This window comes from Mandrillus leucophaeus, unplaced genomic scaffold (genome assembly GCF_000951045.1).
Source record: "Mandrillus leucophaeus isolate KB7577 unplaced genomic scaffold, Mleu.le_1.0 Scaffold214, whole genome shotgun sequence".
Lineage (NCBI taxonomy): Eukaryota > Metazoa > Chordata > Mammalia > Primates > Cercopithecidae > Mandrillus > Mandrillus leucophaeus.
In genome coordinates, this window is record NW_012102188.1 from 3,464,744 (window position 1) to 3,476,324 (window position 11,581).

General features: G+C 42.7%; 1 pseudogene; it reads left to right on the plus strand.

Moving 5' to 3' along the window:
* Nucleotides 1-1,820: 1,820 nt before the first annotated feature.
* LOC105540049 lies at nt 1,821-2,466 on the plus strand (annotated as a pseudogene).
* The last annotated feature ends 9,115 nt before the right edge of the window (nt 2,467-11,581 follow it).

Sequence of the window (11,581 nt, forward strand, 5' to 3'; positions counted from 1 at the left end):
TGGCCAGGCTGGTCTCGATCTCTTGACCTCATGATCCACCCGCCTCAGCTTCCCAAAGTGTTGGGATTACAGGCATGAGCCACCGCATTCAGCCCATAACGAAGAAGTTCTTAACAGGACCCATTTAGGATTAAACAAGTTTTATTGTGGGTCTGAAGAAACTCCCCAGGTCTCCACAGACAAGTTTACTGGGAGTCTGAAAGAACTCCCCAAACCTCCATGATTTAGCGGGAGCCAAGATAAGGGTAATCACCGGGCACCGAGGCAGAGCTTGCGGTGAGCCGAGATTGTGCCGCTGCACTCCAGCCTGGGGAACAGAGCAAGATTCCATCTCAAAAAAAAAAAAAAAAAATCACCCCAGCATCTAGATCCATTAGATTAAGTGAATTTACTGAGGCTCCAGAGGAAGGTCTTTAGGACTCAGACCTTAGTTATAGATTAAAAGAAGTGAATCACTTATGTCTTTAGATGAATGGGCACTTACACGTAGACATATAGCTTAGAAGGTATATAAGCTCTGGAAAACGTTGTAATTTTGAGCGGGTCTGGTGATAATTTCCAGGCCTTCTCCCTGTAACTGGTTGCAGAAATAAAAACTCTCTTTCTCCCCAGTTCCTCTGCATCTCGTTATTGGGCCATGAGAAACAGCAGCCCGACCCTCAGTTTGGTCCGGGAACACTCCATCTCCCAGGTTCAAGTGATTCTCCTGCCTCAGCTTCCCTCGTAGCTGGGATTACAGGTGTGTGCCACCACGCCTAGCTAAATTTTTTTGTATTTTTAGTAGAAATGGGGTTTCACCATGTTGGCCAGGCTGGTCTCCAACTCCTGACCTCAAACGATCTGCCCGCCTCAGCGTCCCAAAGGGCTGGAATTACAGGCATGAGCCACCGCACTGGCCTCAGCACCATTTTTCCAACAGCATGTACTCACCTGGTGTCTCTGCATCCCATTTTGGTAATTCTCACAATATTTCAAATTTTTTCATTATATAATATCTGTTATGTTGATCTGTGATCAGTGATCTTTGATGTTACTTATTGTAATTGTTTTGGGGTACCACAAGCCATGCTCACACAAGACAGCAAACTTAATTGATGAATGTGTGTGTTGCATCTGACTGCTTCACTGACCCGCCATTCCTAGTCTCTCTCCCTCTCCTTGGAGCTCCCTGTTCACCTAGACACAACAACACTGAAATCAGCGCCCTTAATAACCCTACAAGGCCTTCTGTGTGTTCACATGAAAGGAAGAGTTGCATGTCGCTCACTTTAAATCAAAGCTAGAAATGATTAAGCTTAGTGAGGAAGGCGTATCAGAAGCCAAGATAAGCCAAAAGCTAGGCCATTTTTCCAGAAAAATGATTCCTTTCAAATTCTGCTGTTCATTGACAATGCACCTAGTTACTCAAGAGCTCTGACGGAGATGTACAAGTAGATTAATGTTTACCTACCAGCTAACACTATGTCTATTCTGCAGCCCATGGATCAAGGAGTAATCTTGACTTTTAAGCTTTTCTTTTTTTTTTTGAGATGGAGTTTTGCTCTTGTCAACCAGCTGGAGGCCAGTGGCGCAATTTTGGCTCACTGCAACCTCTGCCTCCCAGGTTCAAATGATTCTCCTGCCTCAGCCTCCCAAGTAGCTGGGATTACAGGCGCTGGCCACCATGCCCGGCTAATTTTTGTCTTTTTTTTAGTAGAGATGGGGTTTCACCATGTTTGGCCAGGCTGGTCTCAAACTCCTGACCTCCGGTTTAAGTTTTATTATTTAAGAAATGCATTGCTCTTTCTCTTAAGCACGCCACTGAAGATCCTGGTGTCACCATGGGCCACCGCCCCGTCCGTTGTTACCGGTATTGTAAGAACAAGCCCTACCCAAAGCCTCCCTTCTGCCGAGGTGTCCCTGATACCAACATTCTCATCTTTGACTTGGGACGGAAGAAGGCAAAAGTGGATGAGTTTCCACTCTGTGGCCACATGGTGTCAGGTGAATATGGGCAGCACTCCTCTGAAGACCTGGAGGCTGGCTGAATTTGTGCCAATACGTACACGGTAGAAAGTTGTGGCAAAGACGGCTTTCATATCCGAGTGCAGCTCCACCCCTTCCACATCACCCGCATCAACAAGATGTTGTCCTGTGCTGGGGCCGACAGGCTCCCCACAGGTATGCAAAGTGCCTTTGGAAAGCCCCAGGGCACTGTGGCCAGGGGTCACATTGGCCAAGTTATCACGTCCCTCCGCACCAAGCTGCAGAACAAGGAGCATGCGAATGAGGCCCTGCACTGGGCCAAGTTCAAGTTCCCTGGCGGACAGAAGATCCACATCTCAAAGAAGTGAGAGCTTCATCAAGTTCAATGCGGATGAATTTGAAGACACGGTGACTGAGAAGCGGCTCATCCCAGATGGATGGTGGGTCAAGTACGTCCCTAGTCGTGGTCCTCTGGGCAAGTGGCAGGCCCTGCACTCATGAGGGCTTCCACTGTGCTGCCCCCTCTTAATACTCACCAATAAATCCTACTTCCTGTCCACCTTAAGTTTTTTTTTAAACAATGCATTTAGTAATGTTACAGCTGCCATCGGTGGTGATTCCTCTGGTGGATCTGATCAAAGTAAATCTGGAAAAGATTCACCATTCTAGGTGGCATTTAAAACATTCATGAATAGGCCAGGGGCAGTGGCTCATGCCTGTAATCCCAGCACTTTGGGAGACTGAGGTGGGCGAATCACCTGAGGTCAGGAGTTCAAGACCAGCCTGACCAACATGATGAAACCCTGTCTCTACTGAAAATACAAAAATTAGCTGGGCATGGTGGCGTTTGCCTGTAATCTCAGCTACTCAGGAGGGTGAGGCAGGAAAATCGCATGAACGCGGGAGGCAGAGTTTGCAGTGAGCTTAGATCATGCCACTACACCCCAGCCTGGGTGATAGCAGGCATGCACTACCATGCCTGGCTAATTTTTGTATTTTTAGTAGAGACGGAGTTTCACCATGGTGGCCAGGCTGGTCTCAAACTCCTGACCTCAGGTGATCTGCCCACCTCAGCCTCCCAAAGTGCTGAGATTACAGGTGTGAGCTGCGGCACCTGCCCTGTGTTTTGGTTATTAATGCCTTGTCAGATAGATAGTTTGCAGATAATTTCTCCCCTTCTGTGGGTTGTCCCTTCACTTTGTTGATGTTTTCCTTTGGGGTGCAGGAGCTTTTTAACTTAATGTGATCCCATTTGTCCATTTTTGCTTTGCTTGCCTGTGCTTTTGAGGTATTACTCAGGAAATCTTTGCCCGGACCAATGTCCTGAAGACTTCTCCCAATATTTTCTTGTAGTAGTTTCATAGTTTGAGGTCTTAGTTTTAAGTGTTTAATCCATTTTGATTTGATTTTTATATATGGTGAGCGAGAAGTCTAGTTTCATTCTTTTGCATATGGATATCCAGTTTTCCCAGCACCATTTATTGAAGAGACTGTCCCTTCCCCAGTGTATGTTCTTGATAACATTGTTATAACGAGTCCACTGTACTGTGTGGATTTGTTTCTGGGTTCTCTATTCTGTCCTAGTGGTCTATGCATCTGTTTTTATGCCAGTACCATGCTGTTCAATTACTATAGCTCTGTAGTATAATTTGAAGTCAGGTAATGTGATTCCTCCAGTTTTGTTCTTTTTGCTCATGATGGCTTTGGCTATTCTGGGTCTTTTGTGGCTTCATATAAATTTTAGGATTATTTTTTCTATCTCTGTGAAGAATGTCATTGGTATCTAATAGGGATTGTGTTGAATCTGTAGATTGCTTTGGGTAGTATGGACATTTAAAAAATATTGATTCTTTCAATCCATGAATATGGAATATTCTTCCATTTATTAGTGTCCTCTTCAATTTCTTTCATCAGTATTTTATTATTTTCATTATTAGAGGTCTTTCACCTTTTTGGTTAATTCCTAGGTATTTTATTTTATTTGCAGCTATTGTAAATAGGATTACTTTCTTGATTTTTCAGATTTTTGCTGTTGGCATATAGAAATGCTACTGATGTTTGTATGTTTATTTTTGATCATCCAATTTTACTGAATTTGTTTTTCAGTTCTAATAGTTTTTTGGGGGGAGCAGGTCATTAGATTTTTCAAATATAAGATTATATCATCTGCAAACAAGAATAATTTAACTTCTGTCTTTTCAATTTGAATGCCCTTTGTTTCTTTCTCTTCTCTGATTTCTTTCTCTTCTCTGATTTCTCTAGCTAGGACTTCCAGTACTATGTTGAATAACAGTGGTGAAAGTGGGCATCCTTCTCTTGTTCCAGGTCTTAGAGGAAAGGCTTTCAATTTTCCCCCATTGAGTATGATACTGGCTGTGGGTCTGTCATAGGTGGTTTTTATTATGTTGAAGTATGTTCCTTCTATACGCAGTTTCTTGGAGGTTTTTTTTTTTTTTTTTTTTTTTTATCAGAAGATATATTGATTTGCCCATCTCGGCCTCCTGAGTAGGCGCGACTACAGGGACACATCACCACACTTGGTTAATTTTTTTATTTTTAGTGGAGGTGGAGTCTTGCTATATTGGCCAGACTGGTTTCAAACTGTTGGCTTCAACTGATTCTCTCACCTTGGCCCCCCAACGTGCTGGGATTGCAGGCATGAGACACTCACTGTGCCTGACCAAGATGTTGAATATTATCAAATGTTTTTTCAGCATCTAGTGAAGTAGTTGTATTGTTTCTGTCCTTCGTTTTGTTGATATGATGTATGTATTACATTGATTGCTTTGCATATGCTGAGCCATTCTTGTATCCCTGGGATAAATCCCACTTGGTCATGATAAATATCTTTTTCAATGTGTTGTTGTATTTGGCTTACTAGTATGTTGTTGAGGATTTTTGCATCAACATTTATCAAGAATATTGGCCTGTAGCTTCCCCTTCCTTTCCCTTCCCTTCCCTTCCCTTCCCTTCCCTTCCCTTCCCTTCCCTTCCCTTCCCTTCCCTCTCCTCCCCTCCCCTCCCCTCCCTTCCTTTCTTTCCCTTTCTTTCTTTCTTTCATTTTTTGGATGTGTCTCTGGTTTTGGTATCAAGGTAATACTGGCTTTGTAGAATGAATTTAGAAGTATTCCCTCCTCCTCTATATTTTTGAATAGTTTGAGTCGGATTGGTATTAGTTCTTTTTTAAATGTTTGGTAAAATTCAAGGGTGAAGCCATTGGGTCCCAGGCCTTCCTTTGTGGGGAGACTTTTTATTGTGGCTTTGATCGCATTATCTGTTACCAATCTATTCAGGTTTTCGATTTCTTCATGATTCAATCTTGGTAGCTTGTATGTGTCTAGGAATTTCTCCATGTCTTCTAAATTTTCCAATTTACTGGCATATAGTTGCTCAAAGTAGTCTCTATTGATCCTTTGAATTTCTGCGTTGTCGTCATGTCTCATTTTTCATCTCTGATTTTATTCATTTGGGTCTTCTCTCTTAGGAAGTCTGGCTAAAGGTTTGCCAATTTTGTTTATCTTTTTAAAAAACAAGTTTTCATTTCATTGATCTTTTGTATTGTTTTTTCATTTCCATTTTATTTGTTTTTACCCTGATCTTTATTATTTCTTTCCTTCTAGCAATTGTGGGGTTTTTTTTTTCTTGTTTTTCAGTTCCTTAAGATGCATCTTAGGTTATTTAAAGTTTTTCTACTTTATCGACGTAGGTGTTTATTGCTATAAACTTTTCTCTTACTATTGCTTTTGCTGTATTCCATAAGTTTTGGTATGTTGTGTTTTCATTTTCATTTCTTTCAAGAAATGTTTAAATTTCTATCTTAATTTCTTCATTGACCCACTGGTCATTCAGAAGCATAGTATTGAATTTCCATGTGTTTGCATAGTTTCTAAAGTTCCTCTTATTTTTTATTTCTAGTTTAATTCCATTGTGGTGAGAGAAGATACTAAATAGATTTCCTTTTTTTTTTTTCACTTTTTTTTTTTTTCATTTTGAGACAGAGTCTTGCTCTGTTGCCCAGGCTGGAGTGCAGTGGCGTTATCTCGGTTCACTGCAAGCTCCGCCTCCCAGGTTCACACCATTCTCCTGCTTCAGCCTCCCGAGTAGCTGGGACTACAGGCACCCACCACTGTGCCCCGCTAATTTTTTTTATTTTTAGTAGAGACAGGGTTTCACCATGTGAGCCAGGATGGTCTCGATCTCCTGACCTTGTGTTCCACCTGCGTTGGCCTCCCAAAGTGCTAGGATTACAGGCGTGAGCCACCGCGCCTGGCTTTTTTTCACTTTTTAAAGACTTGGGGTTTTTTTGGCCTAAGATATGTTCTCTCCTTGAGAATGCTCCATTTACTTAGGAGAAGAATGTGTATTCTGCAGCTATTGCATGAAATGCTCTGTAAATATCTATCAGGTCCATTTGGTCTGTAGTGCATATTAAGTCTGACTTTTTTGTTGTTGATTTTCTGTCTTGATGGTCTATCCAATGCTAAAAGTGGAGTCTTGAAGTCTCTAGCTATTATTGTATTGAGGGCTATCTCCCTCTTAAGCTCTGATAATACTTGCTTTATATATCTGGGTGCTCTGGTATTGGATGCATATATATTTGTAATTGTTATAGTCTCTTGATGAATAGACCCTTTGTCATTATATAATGAACTTCTTTGTAGTTTTTATAGTTTTTGTCTTGAAATCTATTTGGTATGATGTAGCATAGTTACTCTGGCTCTTTTTTGGCTTCCATTTGCATGAAATATCCTTTCCCTAGTTTCAATCTATGTGTGTCTTTATAGGTGAAGTGTGTTTCTTGTAGGCAACAGGTTGTTGGGTCTTTTTTTTTTTTTAATCTATTCTGCCACTCTGTGTCTTTTGATTGGAGAGTTTAGTCCATTTACATTCAATATTATTATTGAAAAGTAAGCACTTAACTACTTCAATGGTGATACTTGTTTCCTGGTGGTTTTGTAGTTCCTTCCCTTCCTTCCTTCCTTCCTTCTTGTGAAGGTGATTTTCTCTGGTGATATGTTTTAATTTCTTGCTTTTTATTTTTTGTGTATCTGTTTTAGGGTTTTTTAAATTTGAAGTTACCACAAAGCTTGTAAATATCATCTTATAATTTATTATTTTAAACTGATGAAAACATAACACTGTGAAAACAAATAAGCAAAGAGAAAACTAATAAAAATTCTACACTTTACCTTCATCTCCCCACTTTTTAACATTTTGTTTTTTCTTTTTATATCTTATTATATTGTCTATGTCTTGAAAAACTTGTTATTTTTTGATAGGTTCATCTTTTAGTCTTTCTACTCAAGGTATGAATAGTTTACACACCACAATTACAGTGTTATCATATTCTGTGTTTATGTGTGTACTTACTATTACCAATGAGGGTTTTTTTTTAACCTTCAGATGATTTCTTATTGCTTATTAATGTCCTTTTCTTTCAGATTGAAGACCTCCCTTTAGCATTTCTTGTAGGACAGGTCTATTGTTGATGAAGTACCTCAGCTTTTGTTTGTCTGGGAAAGTATTTCTCCTTCATGTTTAAAGGATTTTTTCACTGGATATACTATTCTAGGAAAACAGTTGGGTTTGTTGCGGTAGTTGTTGCTGTTGTTGTTGTTGTTTTTCTGATCTTTAAATATGTTATGTCACTCTCTCCTGGCCTGCAAGGTTTCCACTGAGAAGTCTGATGCCAGATGTATTGGAGCTCCTTTGTATGTTATTTGTTTCTTTTTCTTGCCATTTTTAATATTTCTTCTTTATCCTTGACCTTTAGGAGTTTAATTATTAAATGTCTTGAGGCAGTCTTATTTGGGTTAAATCTACTTGGTGTTCTATAACCTTCTTGTACTTGAATATTGATATTTTTCTCTAGGTTAAGAAAGTTCTCAGTTATTGGCTGGGCGTGGTGGCTCACATTTGTAATTCTAGCACTTTAGGAAGGTGGATCACCTGAGGTCAGGAGTTTGAGACCAGCCTGACCAACATGGAGAGACCCCATCTCTACTAAAAATACAAAATTAGCCCAGCAAGGTGCTGCATGCCTGTACTCCAAGCTACTTGGGAGGCTGAGGCAGGAGAACCACTTGAACCCAGGACGCAGAGGTTGTGGTGAGCAGAGATTGCGCCATTGCACTCCAGCCTAGGCAACAAGAGTGAAACCCCATCTCAAAAAAAAAAAGAAAAAGAAAAGTATCTGTTATTACCCCTTTGAGTACACTTTCTACCATGATCTCTCTTTTTATCTCCTCTTTAAGGGCTGTAACTTTTAGGTTTGCCCGTTTGAGGCTGTTTTCTAAATCTGGTGGGCATGCTTCACCATTTTTTTCTTTTTTCTTTTGTCTCTTCTGATTGTATATTTTCAAATAGCTTGTCTTCAAACTCACTAATTCTTTCTTCTACTTGATGAATTCTGCTGTTGAGAAACTCTGATGCATTCTTTGGGATGTCAATTAAATTTTTCAGCTCCAGAATTTCTGCTTGATTCTCTTTATTTCAATCTCTCTGTTAAATTCATCTGAGAGGATTCTGAATTCCTTCTCTGTGTTATCTAGAATTTCATTGAGCTTCCTCAAAACAGCTGTTTTGAATTCTGTGTCTGAAAGATCACATATCTCTGTCAGTCTGGGATTGGCCACTGGTGCCTTAGTTAGTTTGGTAAGGTCACATTTTCCTGGATGGTCTTAACGTTTGTGGATGATCGTTAGTATTTGAGCATTGAAAGTTTAGATATTCATTTTTAAATTTTTTTTTAATTAATTAATTTTTTTTTTTTTTTTTTTTTTTTTTGAGACAGGGTCTCGCTCTGTCACCCAGGCTGGAGTGCAGTGACGAGATTGCAGCTCAATGCACCCTTGACTTTCTGGGCTCCAGCAGTCCACCCACCTGAGCCTCCCAAGTAGCTAGGACCACACGCATGTGCCACCACACCCGGCTAATTTTTGCATTTTTGGTAGAGACAGGGTTTTACTTGTTGCCCAGTCTGGTCTTGAACTCCTGAGCTCAAGCAGTCCACCCACCTTGGCCTCACAAAATCCTGGGATTATAGGCATGAGCCACCATGCCCGGCCTGGTTAGATATTTATTACAATTTTTGCAGTCTGGCTTATTTGTTTCTGTCCTTCTTGGGAAGGCTTTCGAAGTATTCAAAGGGAATTGAGTGTTGTGATCTAAGATTTTGGTGACTGCAGCTGTATCTGCATTAGGGTGCACCCCAAGCCCAATGATGCTGTGACTCTTGCAGACTTGTAGAGGTACTACCCCAGTGGTCTTGTGTAAGATCTGGGAGAATTCCCTAGATTACTTGGCAGAGACTCTTGTTCTCTTTCCTTGCCTTCCCCTAAACAGAGTCTCTCTCTCTCTCCATGCTGAGCTGACTAGACCTTGGGGAAGGGTGACATATGAACCCCTGTGGCCACGACCACTGGGACTGCACTGGGTCAGACCTAAAGCTAGCACAACACTGGGTGTCACCCAAGGCCTGTGGCAACCACTGCCTAGTTACCGTTGTTTCCTCACAGCCCACAGGCTCTACTGTCAGGAGGTTGTGAATCCAGCCAGGCTTACTGTCTTCCTTTCAGGGAAGTGCATTCCCCATGTTTCCAAGTATGTCCAGAGATGTCATCCCATCTGGGAGTCAGGGCCTGGGGAAAACTTAGGAATCTATCTGGTGCTCTATTCTACTGCTGACCTGGCACCTATGCCACAAGACAAAGTCCTTCCACTCTTCTCTCTCCTTTCCTCAAACAGAAGGAACCTCTCCCTATGGCCACCCCCACCCCAGGCCCGCAGCGAGTATGACTTGGCTACTGCCAGCATTCACTCAAGCCCCAAGAGCTCTTCAGCCAGCTTCTGGTGATTGCTGCCAGGCTGGGTCTCTTCTTTGAGGACAAAGGGCTCCTTCTCACCTAGAGCAAGTCCAAAAATGCCATACAGGAGCCAAGGCCTGGAATCAGGGACCCCAGGAGCCCACCTGGTACTCTATCTCACTGTGACCAAGTCCCCTTTACTCTTCCCTCTCCTTTCGTCAAGCAGAGGGGGCCTCTCCCCATGGCCATAGGAGCTGGGAATGCACTGGGTCACACCTGAGGCCAGCACGGCACTGGGTCTCACCCAAGGCCCACAGTGGGTAGGGCCTGGCAACCACTGATGTTTATTCAAGGCCCAGGCCCTCTTTAGTGAGCAGGTGATGAATTCTGCCAGGACTGGGTTTTTCCCTTCAAGGTGGCGGGTTCCGTTCCAGCCCAGGGTGTGTTCAGAAATGTCCTCTGGGAGCTAGGGCCTAAATGGGGGCCTCAGGACTCTGCCTGGTGCCCTATTCTACTGTGGCTGAGCTGGTATCCAAGTTGCAAGATAGAGTCCTCTTTACCGTCCCCTCTCCTCTCTTCAAGCAGAAGAAAAAAGTCTTGGCCAGCTATGGTGGCCCATACCTGTAATCCCAGCACTTTGGGCCATCAAGGCTGGAGGACTGCGTTAGCCCAGGAGTTTGAGAGCAGCCTGGACAACATAGTGAGATCCCTGTCTCTACAGAGAAAAACAAATTAGCCAGGCATCGTGGGGCATGTCTGTAGTCCCAGCTCCTTGGGAGGCTGATGTGAGAGGATCACTTGAGCCTGGGAGGTCAAGGCTGCAGTGAGCCATGACTGCATCACTGCACTCCAGCCTAGGTGACAAACCAAGAGCCTGTCTCAAAAAAAAAAAAAAAGAAAAAAAAAGAAAAGAGTCTCTCCCACAGCTACACTACCCCAGCTGCACTACCTGGGGTGCTGGGCCCTCAGCCACCCCATCTGATGTCTCATTATGTCATGTGCACCCCAAGTTCACTGGCTCTGAGCCCAACAAAGCACAGCACCGGAGTTGCTAAGAAATTGCAGTCCTTGTGGCCTGGACTGCCTTCTAAGTTTAGTGCCCTAGGACAAGAGGGCACTTTGGCCCACGGTGACAAGGCTTGCTGGAGTTCAGGTTCTGACAGCTAGGACGGATAATTCCCTTCTGGCTAGGACTGGTCTAAATGCTCCCTCCAAGGGTACCTGCTGAATGTTGCCCTGTGTTGCTTTCCGGTGTTACAGGGAAGCACTGAGTTCCAAGGCAAAGTCTCACAATCACGGCACTCTCCTTCCCCAGATCACACAGATTCTCTCTCGTCATGAGGCTGCTGCTACTACTGGGGAGATGGGGGAAAAGTGGCATCAGCTGTTCAAGACTGTCTTTCCTTCCCTCTTCAGTGCCTCTTTCCTTGATATGATGTTACAAACCAGTACTGTGATCACTCATCTGATCTTTGTGTCTTATGAAGGTGCTTTCTTGTGCAGATAGTTGTTCCATTTGGTGTTCCTGCAGGGCAGAGGATTGGGGCGATGCTTGCTGGAGGGTTCTAGTCAGACATCTGCTCTGCCTCGTCCTCTAAAAGCTCACTTTTGAAAAAGTGGTACAGACCAAAACCCAAGGGCCTATGGAAAAGGAGGAACTAGGTGGTAAGGAAACAGGTGCTCAAAGTGGTGATTACCTTTTTGTGAAATAGAGAGAATGGATATAGGTATTTTCAGTATATAATCATATACAAAAGTTGCCCATTTAGGGGGTGTATAGTTCTACATGTTTTGTTTTTTTTTTTTTTTTT